The 11,752-nt window shown below is 44.3% G+C and overlaps 1 pseudogene; it reads left to right on the top strand.

Annotated features, from left to right (window-relative positions):
* The first annotated feature begins 4,026 nt into the window (after positions 1-4,026).
* Positions 4,027-4,144, top strand: LOC124717413 (annotated as a pseudogene).
* The last annotated feature ends 7,608 nt before the right edge of the window (positions 4,145-11,752 follow it).

Raw genomic sequence — 11,752 nt, forward strand, 5'->3', positions numbered from 1 at the left:
GGATCGCGAGAGGGAAAAACCACTGTCTGAACGCCTCAGTACGAGCTCTAACTTCCCTTTTCTTTGAATGACGGTCATTAAACGATCTGAAAGTTGGTGGTAATAATATATGCTCTACATCCTCGGTGAAGATTGGATTTCGAAATTTAGTGAGGAGCCCCTTCCGTTTAGCGCGCCGTCTATCTGCAAGTGTGTCCTACTTCAAAAGAGATTTGTAACGCTCTCGCGATTGCTAAATGTACCAGTCACGAAGCTTTCCACTCTTCTTTGGACCTTCTCAATCTCTTGAATCAGACCCAACAGTTATACAATACTCTAAGACTGTACGAACTAACGTATTGTAAGCAATTTCCTTTGTTGAAGGACTGCATCGCATCAGTCCCCTAGACTTAGAACTACTTAAACCTAACTAACCTAAGGACATCACACACACCAAGGCCGAGGCAGGATTCGAACCTAAGACCGTAGCGGTCGCGCGGTTCCAGACTGAAGCGCCTAGAACCGCTTGGCCTCACCGACCGGCATGACGGATAAGAATGGGGGTCCATTTGTGGCATAGCCGACATAAAATCTTACGGGGATACCATCTGGGCCAGATGCCTTTCTGGCGTCTAAGGATCTTAACTGTTTTACAATCGCAGATACACGAAACACTATGTCAGCCATCCTTTCGTTTGTTCGATAATTGAAAGGGGGAATGGTGCTGCAGTCCCCTATCGTAAACGAGGTTTAGAATTTCGGCCTTCTGTTTATCATCATCAGTTACATTACCCGTACAGTCAGCAAGAGAAGGTATTGAATTATTTGTAGCGTTCATAGATTTTACGCACGACCAAAATTTTTTGGGTATTTTTAGAATCTGCAGATAAAATATTGCTTTCAAATTCGTTAGAAGAATCTCTCACTGTCTTTCCGACTGATGACGCTCTGCTGCTTATGCGTCTCTCATGGGAGCCATACAAACAAGGAAAAAATGTAAAAGAAAACGACAATACTACACTAGTGAGCAAAACTCCAGCGATAATTCCTGACGTGGTCACTCGCGCGGATGACAGATGTCACCTGTCCGCAGCTCGTGGTCGTGCGGTAGCGTGCTCGCTTCCCACGCCCGGGTTCCCGGGTTCGATTCCCGGCGGGATCACGGATTTCTCTGCCTCGTGATGACTGGGTGTTGCGTGACGTCCTTAGGTTAGTTAGGTTTAAGTAGTTCTAAGTTCTAGGGGCCTGATGACCATAGATGTTAAGTCCCATAGCGCTCAGAGCCATTTGAACCATTTGACAGATGTCACCTACACCATAAACACGGTACTCGGACACTTTCAAACCAGTAAATGAATGATTATAGAACTGTTTTGTGGAAATCTAAACATCGTACGCTTAATATACAAATGCAGCAAGATCTACACAAGGTGATAAATATTTTTGGTTGTACTTCTCAGATAGCAGAGCAGTCAACTTGTCATTCTCTCCACGAACACCTCTATGAAGGATACTACCGACCTCTGACATCTCAAGTGCAACTTGTATCAGTTTTCGACCATGCACAAGTAGCATGATTCCAGTCTTTTGCACTTGGAGTTATCCCATAACTTTGCTAAACTCCCTCTAGAATGTCTCAGACATCCACACAGATATAACAAAACAATGAAAGTTACAGGATGACAATTATTGAACTGTATGAAAGAAACGTAAATTACATCTACATCTACATCCATACCGACGGTGTGTGGCGGAGGGTACCTTGAGTACCTCTATCGGTTCTCCCTTCTATTCCAGTCTCGTATTGTTCGTGGAAAGAAAGATTGTCGGTATGCCTCTGTGTGGGCTGTAATCTCTCTGATTTTATCCTCATGGTCTCTTCGCGAGGTATACGTAGGAGGGAGCAATATACTGCTTGACTCCTCGGTGAAGGTATGTTCTCGAAACTTCAACAAAAGCCCGTACCGAGCTACTGAGCGTCTCTCCTGCAGAGTCTTCCACTGGAGTTTATCTATCATCTCCGTAACGCTTTTGCGATTACTAAATGATCCTGTAACGAAGCGCGCTGCTCTACGTTGGATCTTCTCTACCTCTTCTAGTACGGATACCACACTGCTGAGCAGTATTCAAGCAGTGGGTGAACAAGCGTACTGTAACCTACTTCCTTTGTTTTCGGATTGCATTTCCTTAGGATTCTTCCAATGAATCTCAGTCTGGCATCTGCTTTACCGACGATCAACTTTATATGATCATTCCATTTTAAATCACCCCTAATGCGTACTCCCAGATAATTTATGGAATTAACTGTTTCCAGTTGCTTACCTGCTCTATTGTAGCTAAATGATAAAGGATATTTCTTTCCATGTATTCGCAGCACATTACACTTGTCTACATTGAGATTGAATTGCCATTCCCTGCACCATGCGTCAATTCGTTGCACATCCTCCTGCATTTCAGTACAATTTTTCATTGTTACAACATCTCGATATACCACAGCATCATCCGCAAAAAGCCTCAGTGAACTTCCGATGTCATCCACAAGGTCATTTATGTATATTGTGAATAGTAACGGTCCTACGACACTCCCCTGCGGCACTCCTGAAATCACTCTTACTTCAGAAGACTTTTCTCCATTGCGAATGACATGCTGCGTTCTATTGTCTAGGAACTCTTCAATCCAATCACACAATTGTTTCGATAGTCCATATGCTCTTACTTTGTTCATTAAACGACTGTTGGGAACTGTATCGAACGCCTTGCGGAAGTCCAGAAACACGGCATCTACCTGGGAACCCGTGTCTATGGCCCTCTGAGTCTCGTGGACGAATAGTGCGAGCTGGGTTTCACACGATCGTCTTTTTCGAAACCCATGCTGATTCCTACAGAGTAGATTTCTAGTCTCCAGAAAAGTCATTATACTCGAAAATAATATGTGTTCCAAAATTCTACAACTGATCGACGTTAGAGATATAGGTCTATAGTTCTACACAATTGTTCGACGTCCCTTCTTGAAAGCGGGGATGACCTGTGCCCTTTTCCAATCCTTTGGAACGCTACGTTCTTCAAGAGACCTACGGTACACCGCTAAAAGAAAGGGGGCAAGTTCCTTCGCGTACTCTGTGTCCAGCGGCCTTTCCTCTTTTGAGCGATTTTAATTGTTTCTCTATCCCTCTGTCGTCTATTTCGATATCTACCATTTTGTCATCTGTGCGTCAATCTAGAGAAGGAACTACAGTGCAGTCTTCCTCTGTGAAACAGCTTTGGAAAAAGACATTTAGTATTTCGGCCTTTAGTCTATCATCCTCTGTTTCAGTACCATTTTGGTCACAGAGTGTCTGGACATTTTGTCTCAGATATCCACACAGATATAACAAAACAATGAAAGTTACAGGATGACAATTATTGAACTATATGAAAGAAACGTAAATTAGTTACAAACTGCGACGTGCAGACACTTTATTCGATATGTAAACGTCACCATGAAACGTTCGATATGCCTGCCATCACTGGCAATGATGTGGCGCAGACGAATAGCGAAGTTCTGCAGTACCCGGAATATCGATGCTGTCAATGGCCTCGTGAATGGCTGCTTTCAGCTCAGCAGTGGTTTTGAGGATATTTCTGTACACCTTGTCTTCAATAAAGCCCCACAAAAACGAGTCGCACGTGTTCAGATCCGGAAAATACGGCGGCCGATCGACTCACATGCCAGCGGACTCTGGGCATCCCAGAGCCACATTGTGCTTCTCCAGGAGATCAAACGCTCTCCTGCTTGGATGGGGTCGAGCTCCATCTTGCATGAACCACATTTTGTCGAAATCGGGATCACTTTGGCTAATGGGGATCAAACCATCTTCCAAAACTTTCACGTACCGTTCGGCAGTCACCGTGCCAATTTTGCTTGTTGACGAACCATATTCACGTACTAATTCCCATGAGGTTCCGCGGCCAGCCATGTAGTTTGACTGTCCAAACGCAAACCGTTCAGACGTTATGACGATTTTATTTCGTTTAGTTCAATAATTGTGACCTTGTATGATGTCTGTGGGCAACGGCCTTGCCGCAGTGTCTACACCGGTTCCCGTGAGATCACCGAAGTTAAGCGCTGTCGGGCGTGGTCTGCACTTGGATGGGTGACCATCCTGGCCGCCATGCGCTGTTGCCACTTTTCGGGGTGCACTCAGCCTCGTGATGACAATCGAGGAGTTACTCGACCGATTAGTAGTGGATTCGGTCAAGAATATCATCATAACGACCGGGAGAGCGGTGTGCTGACCCCACGCCCCTCCTATCAGCATCCTCCCCTGGGGATGACACGGCGGTCGGATGGTCCCGGTAGGCCACTCGTGGCCTGCAGACAGAGTGCTTGTATGATGTCTATAACATCAGTTTCTTTAGCATTCCTTTCCCTAGACAAGTTACCACGAATTTCATCGATACATACATTAGTACATGTTACAGTAATGGCCATATTTTCATCCCAAAGAACTTCGCAACATTTACTCCTGTCTTTGTTTTTGGTCCAGATAAATGCGTAATAATATTACAACATCTTTTTCTACTTGTGGTAGGATATTTACTTTTCTCCCATTTAGCTATTCCATCGTTTGCTAAAAGAAATACGTCCTCTTAAATTACTTCTTCCTGTGATTTATTTTCATCATTTTCTGACACTTCCTGAATTGTGGACACTTTTATAAATACAACCCTCGTTTTCTGAGTCAGCCACATCACTGTCAACACGTTCTCATTCAGCTCATGCAACTATCCCAGCTATACATCGGAATCTCTGTCTTTTCACGTTTGACATCTATTCCACAAATTAAAAACATAGAGAATACTCACTTTTCGTAGGAAGTATTCTAGGCTACAAGCAAATGAACTGCAGTTAATTTCGATATACCTAAAATTGCGCACATGATAGTTAGATTGACTCTAGGAAAGCAGTAAAGTAACATAAACTGAGTTCTTTTTTCAGACTGGAGCAGGCCAAGTGTCCTCGAACCTACAATACCGTTACAAAAACAATGCAAGTTGCGCAACGGAAAGACAATGATGAGCGAAAGGAGAAGTACTGAAAATGGCGCGAACTCAGTCCAACCCAGTCTGACAGAACAGAGCAGGAAAATTATGGTAACGGCAAGTGTCATCCGCTTCAGTAACGCATAGTTATAAACGAAAGTAACTACCGCATGATGTGTCACTGCCCAGTAACACAGCTCGATGAAACTTGGACCATACACTATGTGATCAAAAGTATCCGGACACCTGGTTGAACCAGGTCCTTGTATAAGTTCATTAATTCGAAATGTGCCTCATCGATATTATAGTGATGGCTCTAGGCACTATGGGACTTAACATCTGAGGTCATCACTCCCCTAGACTTAGAACTAATTAAACCTAACTAACCTAAGGACATCACACACATCCATGCCCGAGGCAGGATTCGAACCTGCGACCGTAGCAGCAGAGCGGTTCTGGACTGAAGCGACTAGAACCTCGCGGTCACATCGGCCGCCTATTATAGTGATAGGAGACTTTTTTGCGTTCTAAGAAGTGCACAATTTTACATTTCTTAGCATTTAGAATATGGTAACAAGCCTTGCACGACTCTGAAATCGTGGTCAGTGATGCGTTAATTTCCAATCTTCCATTTACTTTTCATACGAGACCGTCTCTTCAGGGTATGAATTGGAGTAAGGAGTTCCCGAAGCCGTTATTGTCAGATTAGTACCATAAATTCTGGTTAACTGCTCCTGAAAATTAGCTACTCCGAAAAACGCTTCTGTGAGGGCGACGTTTATGAGTAATACTTTGACAGAGAATTCGTCTGGGTTTTGAAAGTTGCGTTATTCACTTCCTTGGGGACGAAAACTTACACTACTGGCCATTAAAATTGCTATACCAAGAAGAAATGCAGATGATAAACGGGTATTCACTGGACAAATATAAGTAGAACTGACATGTGATTACATTTTCACGCCATTTGGGTGCATAGATCCTGAGAAATCAGTACCCAGAACAACCACCTCTGGCCTTAACAACGGCCTTGATACGCCTGGACATTGAGTCAAACAGAGCCTGGATGGCGTGTACAGTTACAGCTGCCCATGCAGCTTCAACACGATACCACAGTTCATCAAGAGTAGTGACTGGCGTATTGTGACGAGCCAGTTGCTCGGCCACCATTGACCAGACGTTTTCAGTTGGTGAGAGATCTGGAGCATGTGCTGGCCAGGGCAGCAGTCGAACATTTTCTGTATCCAGAAAGGTCCGTACAGGACCTGCAACATGAGGTCGTGCATTATCCTGCTGAAATGTAGGAGTTCGCAGGGATCGAATGAAGGGTAGAGCCACGGGTCGTAACACATCTGAAATGTAACGTACACTGTTCAAAGTGCCGTCAATGCGAACAAGAGGTGACCGAGACGCGTAACCAACGGCACCCCATACCATCACGTCATGTCGATGACGAATACACGCTTCCAATGTGCGTTCACCGCGATGTCGCCAAATACGGATGTGACCATCATGATGCTGTAAACAGAACCTGGATTCATCCAAAAAAATGACGTTTTGAAATTCGTGCAACCCGGTTCGTTGCTGAGTACACCATCGCAGGCGCTCATGTCTGTGATGCAGTGTCAAGGGTAACCGCAGCTATGGTCTCCAAGCTCGTAGTCCATGCTGCTGTAAACGTCGTCGAGCTGTTCGTGCAGATGGTTGTTGTCTTGCAAACGTCCCCATCTATTGACTCAGGGATCGAGACGTGGCTGCACCATTCGTTACAGCCATGCGGATAAGATGCCTATCATCTCGACTGCTAGTGATACAAGGCCGTTGCGATCCATCACGGCGTTCCGTATTACCCTCCTGAACGCACCGATTCCATATTCCGCTAACAGTCATTGGATCTCGACCAACGCGAGCAGCAATTTATCAAAGTCGGAAACGTGATGGTACGCATATCTCCTCCTTACACGAGGCATCAAAACAACGTTTCACCAGGCAACGCCGTTCAACTGCTGTTTGTGTATGAGAAATCGGTTGGAAACTTTCCTCATGTCAGCACGTTGTAGGTGTCACCATCGGCGCTAACCTTGTGTGACTGCTCTGAAAAGCTAATCATTTGCATATTACAGTATCTTCTTCCTGTCGGTTAAATTTCGCGTCTGTAGCACGTCACCTTCGTGTTGTAGCAATTTTAATGGCCAGTAGTGTAGTAATGCTGCATCTTCGGATCTCGGCGAGTAATTTTTCGGTCACTTCGATCCGATAACAGTAGGGCAGCCGCATGACTCCGCGTGGCGACATCTCCGTGTCCCACGGCTGTGGGAGCTCGACCAGGCGATTTCCGATCCAAAGGGGAACCTGTTAGCCTAGATTCTGAGGTACGAGTGTAAATAGTTTTCTTATCTGGAACGCAGCCCCGATACCCGAACGTAAAACCCACACGATATTCACGCTACACTGCTATCAGCAACCGCTCAATTCTAGTAACACTCCTCGACAAAGAGTCGAAACGCACACGCCAATTCGGTACCATAAATTCTGTTGCGGACAGTGTGCGTCCACTTTGCCGAAAATCGCGCTGCCGCTGAAAAAGATTGACAATGGTGTCCTGGTAGGAGGGATGCGTGCGTTGTAGGGCACCTATACACCATGAAAGTAAGACGGTACTATGAATAGTAGAGGTAAGGGTGTAAATGTGGCAGCGTGCGGGTAATGTGGAAACGTCTAGTATCTGGCCTGCAGAGTGCTGCACTCTAGCGGGGCAGCCAGAAACTGGTGCCATAGTTCCTATTTGTCACGGTAGAGGGTTAGCAGTAGTTGTGCAACAGACGCCGTGACAATGATACGTTCGCGCATTTTCTAAACCTTTTTCGAGGTAAGCTTTGGTATTACATTTATCGACATACTTTGTAGTTATCTTTTCTTTACGTCTCATAGCTTATAAAGGGAGGTGTATAGAAGGTTTTAGCAGTCGTTTGTCAACTTTAAATGGATAGTTGCTTAATGTAATCTACCGAATTTTAAAATTGTCCAGTGTGTAGGTAATGTGGAACCATGCATACGATGGTATTATGGAAACGTTTCCACAATCCAACATCAAATACATTACTTCTAATACGTTTTGCGTCTGTTTCTAGATGTCACGAAAGCTAACTGATCGGAAACCAAGAGCTATTGTGAAGAAGTGGAATGCTGGAAACATGATTAAGGCTATAATAGCCTCAAGGGAAAGCAGGTGGGGTTAAGAAGAGCAGTAAAAGCTTTCAGTGTTCCTCAGACGTCACTTCAAAGGTTTGTGCATAGCAATATGTCACCTGAAGGATGCGTTTCATTGAGACTTGGACGTAGGCCTGTACTACCTGATACTATTGAGAAACAGTTGGTACAGTATCTCATTGAAATGGATAATCGCTTCTATGGCCTTACCAGACTAGATGTCAAGACAAAGGCATATAATATTAATCATCCTTTTACTTCAAATTCTGCAGGTAGAGCTTGGTTTGACCTTTTTGTTAGAAGACACAGAAATAAACTCACAAACCTATGGGGACCTCATTCTCGAGACCAAACGGATTCAACAAAGAAGCTGTAGACAAGTTTTTTGATATTTTGGAAGCTGAGTACAGTAAACACTCCATAAGTTATCTGAGGATTCAGATGAAGAGCCCACTGCGCCAACTGTCTCTTCAGGCGAGTCAGATTTGGATCTCCCAGTTGGGGAAGAAAAACCTACTGAAGAAGATGCCATTTGTATTTTTTTGGAGGTGCATTTTCCAAAGACGTTTGGGGAGAATTGTGTATTACGTGTGTAGTGTGTGAGGAGTGGAGTCACTCTTTGTGTGCTGGAAATGAAGGAGATATGCGATTTTTGCAAGTGAACTTCGCTTATGAAGCATTTTTCTATTACAGTTGCGTTTAAAAATATTTTTGCGTAATTTAAATTTAATATAAAATAAAATAGTTTCTAAAATTTTTAATACTTTTCGTTTGAAGTAGTCAGTTTCCCACAAATTTAAGGCGTTTCCACATTACCCGCACTTTACTCATTAGAGTTGTTGTGCAAGCAGAAAATGTTTTTTAATTTTTAACATATTTAGTTTCTGTGTTTCATAATATTACATTCATTGCTAAAACATTATGAATTATCTTTGGCTAATTTTTGAAGCTGAAAGAGAAGTAAACATTTCTTCTATGCAGCAAAAACAAACTGGGATTCCACATTTACACCCCTACCTCTATATTATTCAACTTCCGTAGCGCTGGTTACAACAATTAGAGGACGCAGGTTTAGTCTATCTGTCGTAAGCCGACTGCAGTTCCACGAACACGAACTATCTAATATTCTCTGAACTAAAGCCGGAAGGAAACTAGTCTTTGTCTATGTGTACTATTCGGAGAGCAGTTCCAGTTTAAGAGTAATCAGGTAAAACTCTAGGCGGGCAGTCTCTGTCTATATACGATAATTCTATTCACTGTTATGTTTCTACTGAAGACTACCTTCTGTCTACCTTCCGGCCTCTGCTTGTAACTCACTCGACGACTTGAAGACTTGAAGACACGACGAATGTTCTGCAGGAACTCACTAGCAAACCTCGGACTGACTTACAACTTGCAGCTGGCGACTTCTGCTCGTGCACAGTTACTTAGGCGCGCGCCTCTCTTCCCAGTGGTGCTGCAGCTCCAGGGGGCGTGATTTTCGCGGACAGCGTGATTGGTTTGCGCGCAGCGATGTCCTGATGCGTCTACGGTACTTCTGGTACCAACCGTCGCGAACTCTTCTTCTGTGGTATCTTCACTACACCACAAATTCCACCACGATCCTCCTTTACTACCTCGAAATCGTCTGTTTCTCTGGAAAAATCACAAATTCTACTCGATTTCTTTGTCCAGACATGTTTCGCGGGTCGCGCCCTTCTGATCTACCTGTGGCTACTGTCTACGACAGAGTCGGTATCTGTGAGGGGGGGGGGGGGGCGGGGGCAAGTTTCTGCTTCCAGGATCTGATGATCCTCCCTCCACCCCCTGTTCCTCCTAAATGGGTTGTGAATGAGACCTAAGCCGTTGGCTCAAGGGCCAGTGATTTTCCGAGGACTGCAGGTATTTTCGAAACGGATGAACGAAAATGCGCCTAGCATTGCTCGCAAACCAGAGGCCTTGGCTTGCAGTAAGTAAAGTGGTAACCCCCCACCCGTCCGAGTCGCGTCAGTGTGGCCAAGCAAATAACAGCACACCCCGCTGTAGAATTCTCCCATGTGTCCTCTCACATAAGAATATTACACTAGTTGTACTAACGTTTAAATCCTGGTTTTCCTCCTTTAACGAGCGTATTTTCTCCTTTTAAGGAATATCTCACTTAATACATAATTTTACTAAACCCCTTGAGGCAAACCCCTTCGAAAAGGCACAGCCGACTTCCTTCCCTATCTGATGGGATCGATGATCTTGCTGTTTGGTCCCCTCCACCTCCCCCCCGCCCGCCCCACCCCCACCCCCCACCCCAAATCAACACAATTTTACAATCTACATCTAAATATTCTGTAAGCCACCCGAGGTGCGACAGTAATGAGACTGATTTTCTTTGCAAGATGTGGTAGCCCTGCAGGCTTGCGTAGCCACAATATCTTTGACCTTGGTCCATAAGCTGCTACCTTTCCAAGCGGCACATCGACGCAAGTTGTGCCGTAATAAGTTAACACGTGTTTGTGTGTCTCGTCACGAAAATGGATCCGCATAATATTGCGCAACGGTATGCCATTTCTTTTTGCGTTGAATTGGGTAAAACGCGACGACAACTTACGGTAAGCTACAGAAGGCTTTTGGAGAGGAGGTTAAGTGAAGAGCTCAAGTTTTTCGTTGCCATAAAATGTTTAGTGAAGGCAGAACGAATGTTGAAGTGAAGACTGCAGTGGACGACCATCAGCTTCATGGACGGATGTCAACTTGGCCAGGGTGCATGAACTCGTACTATTATCCGTGAAAATGATTGTATAAGAACTGAACATCAATCGAGAAACGGTTCGTCTAATAATAACAGAAGATCTTGGTATGAGAAAGATTTGTGCAAAAATGGTCTCAAAAAATCTCACACCACAACAGCGAGAAACACGGAAATTTTAACCTCGAAACAAATTCCAGTACTACCACAGCCACCTTATTCACCAGATATCGATCCGTACGACTTTTTTCTATTTCCAAGAGTCAAAACGGCGGTCATAGGACATCATTTTCAAACAACACAAGACGTCCAAAAAGCTGTGACAAAGGTCTTGGAGGAAAGTACAGAAGATGAGTTCCAGAAATGTTACCATCAATGGCAGAAGCGCTGGAAAAAGTTTGTGCAATCAGAAGGGAACTACTTTGAAGGAGACAACACTAAACTTGACTAAAACGGTAAGCAACATTGTTTTTGACATCAGTTTCATTACTTTACTGTTGCACCTCGTATGGTGCTTGGCGGAGGGTACCGTGTACCACTACTAGTCGCACCGTTTCCTGTTCCACTGACGAAAAGAGCGAGGATAAACGTCAGTCTACAGGATGTTTCACAATTCATGTTAGTACGCACTTCTAGAGTTGCAGGGGACTTAGTAAATCAATTTTTACATAGGCATCCATTTCCGGAATTGTCATCGAACCACGCTACAGAGTGACAAAGTTGTAAGCGCTGGCGCCTGCAAATGTATGTATGTACAGTGTTATTCCGTCATGTGATGATACAAGCTTTGTAGGATGACGAATAAATGTATCAGTCTGAGGGGAA

Source organism: Schistocerca piceifrons, chromosome 9 (assembly GCF_021461385.2).
Source record: "Schistocerca piceifrons isolate TAMUIC-IGC-003096 chromosome 9, iqSchPice1.1, whole genome shotgun sequence".
Lineage (NCBI taxonomy): Eukaryota > Metazoa > Arthropoda > Insecta > Orthoptera > Acrididae > Schistocerca > Schistocerca piceifrons.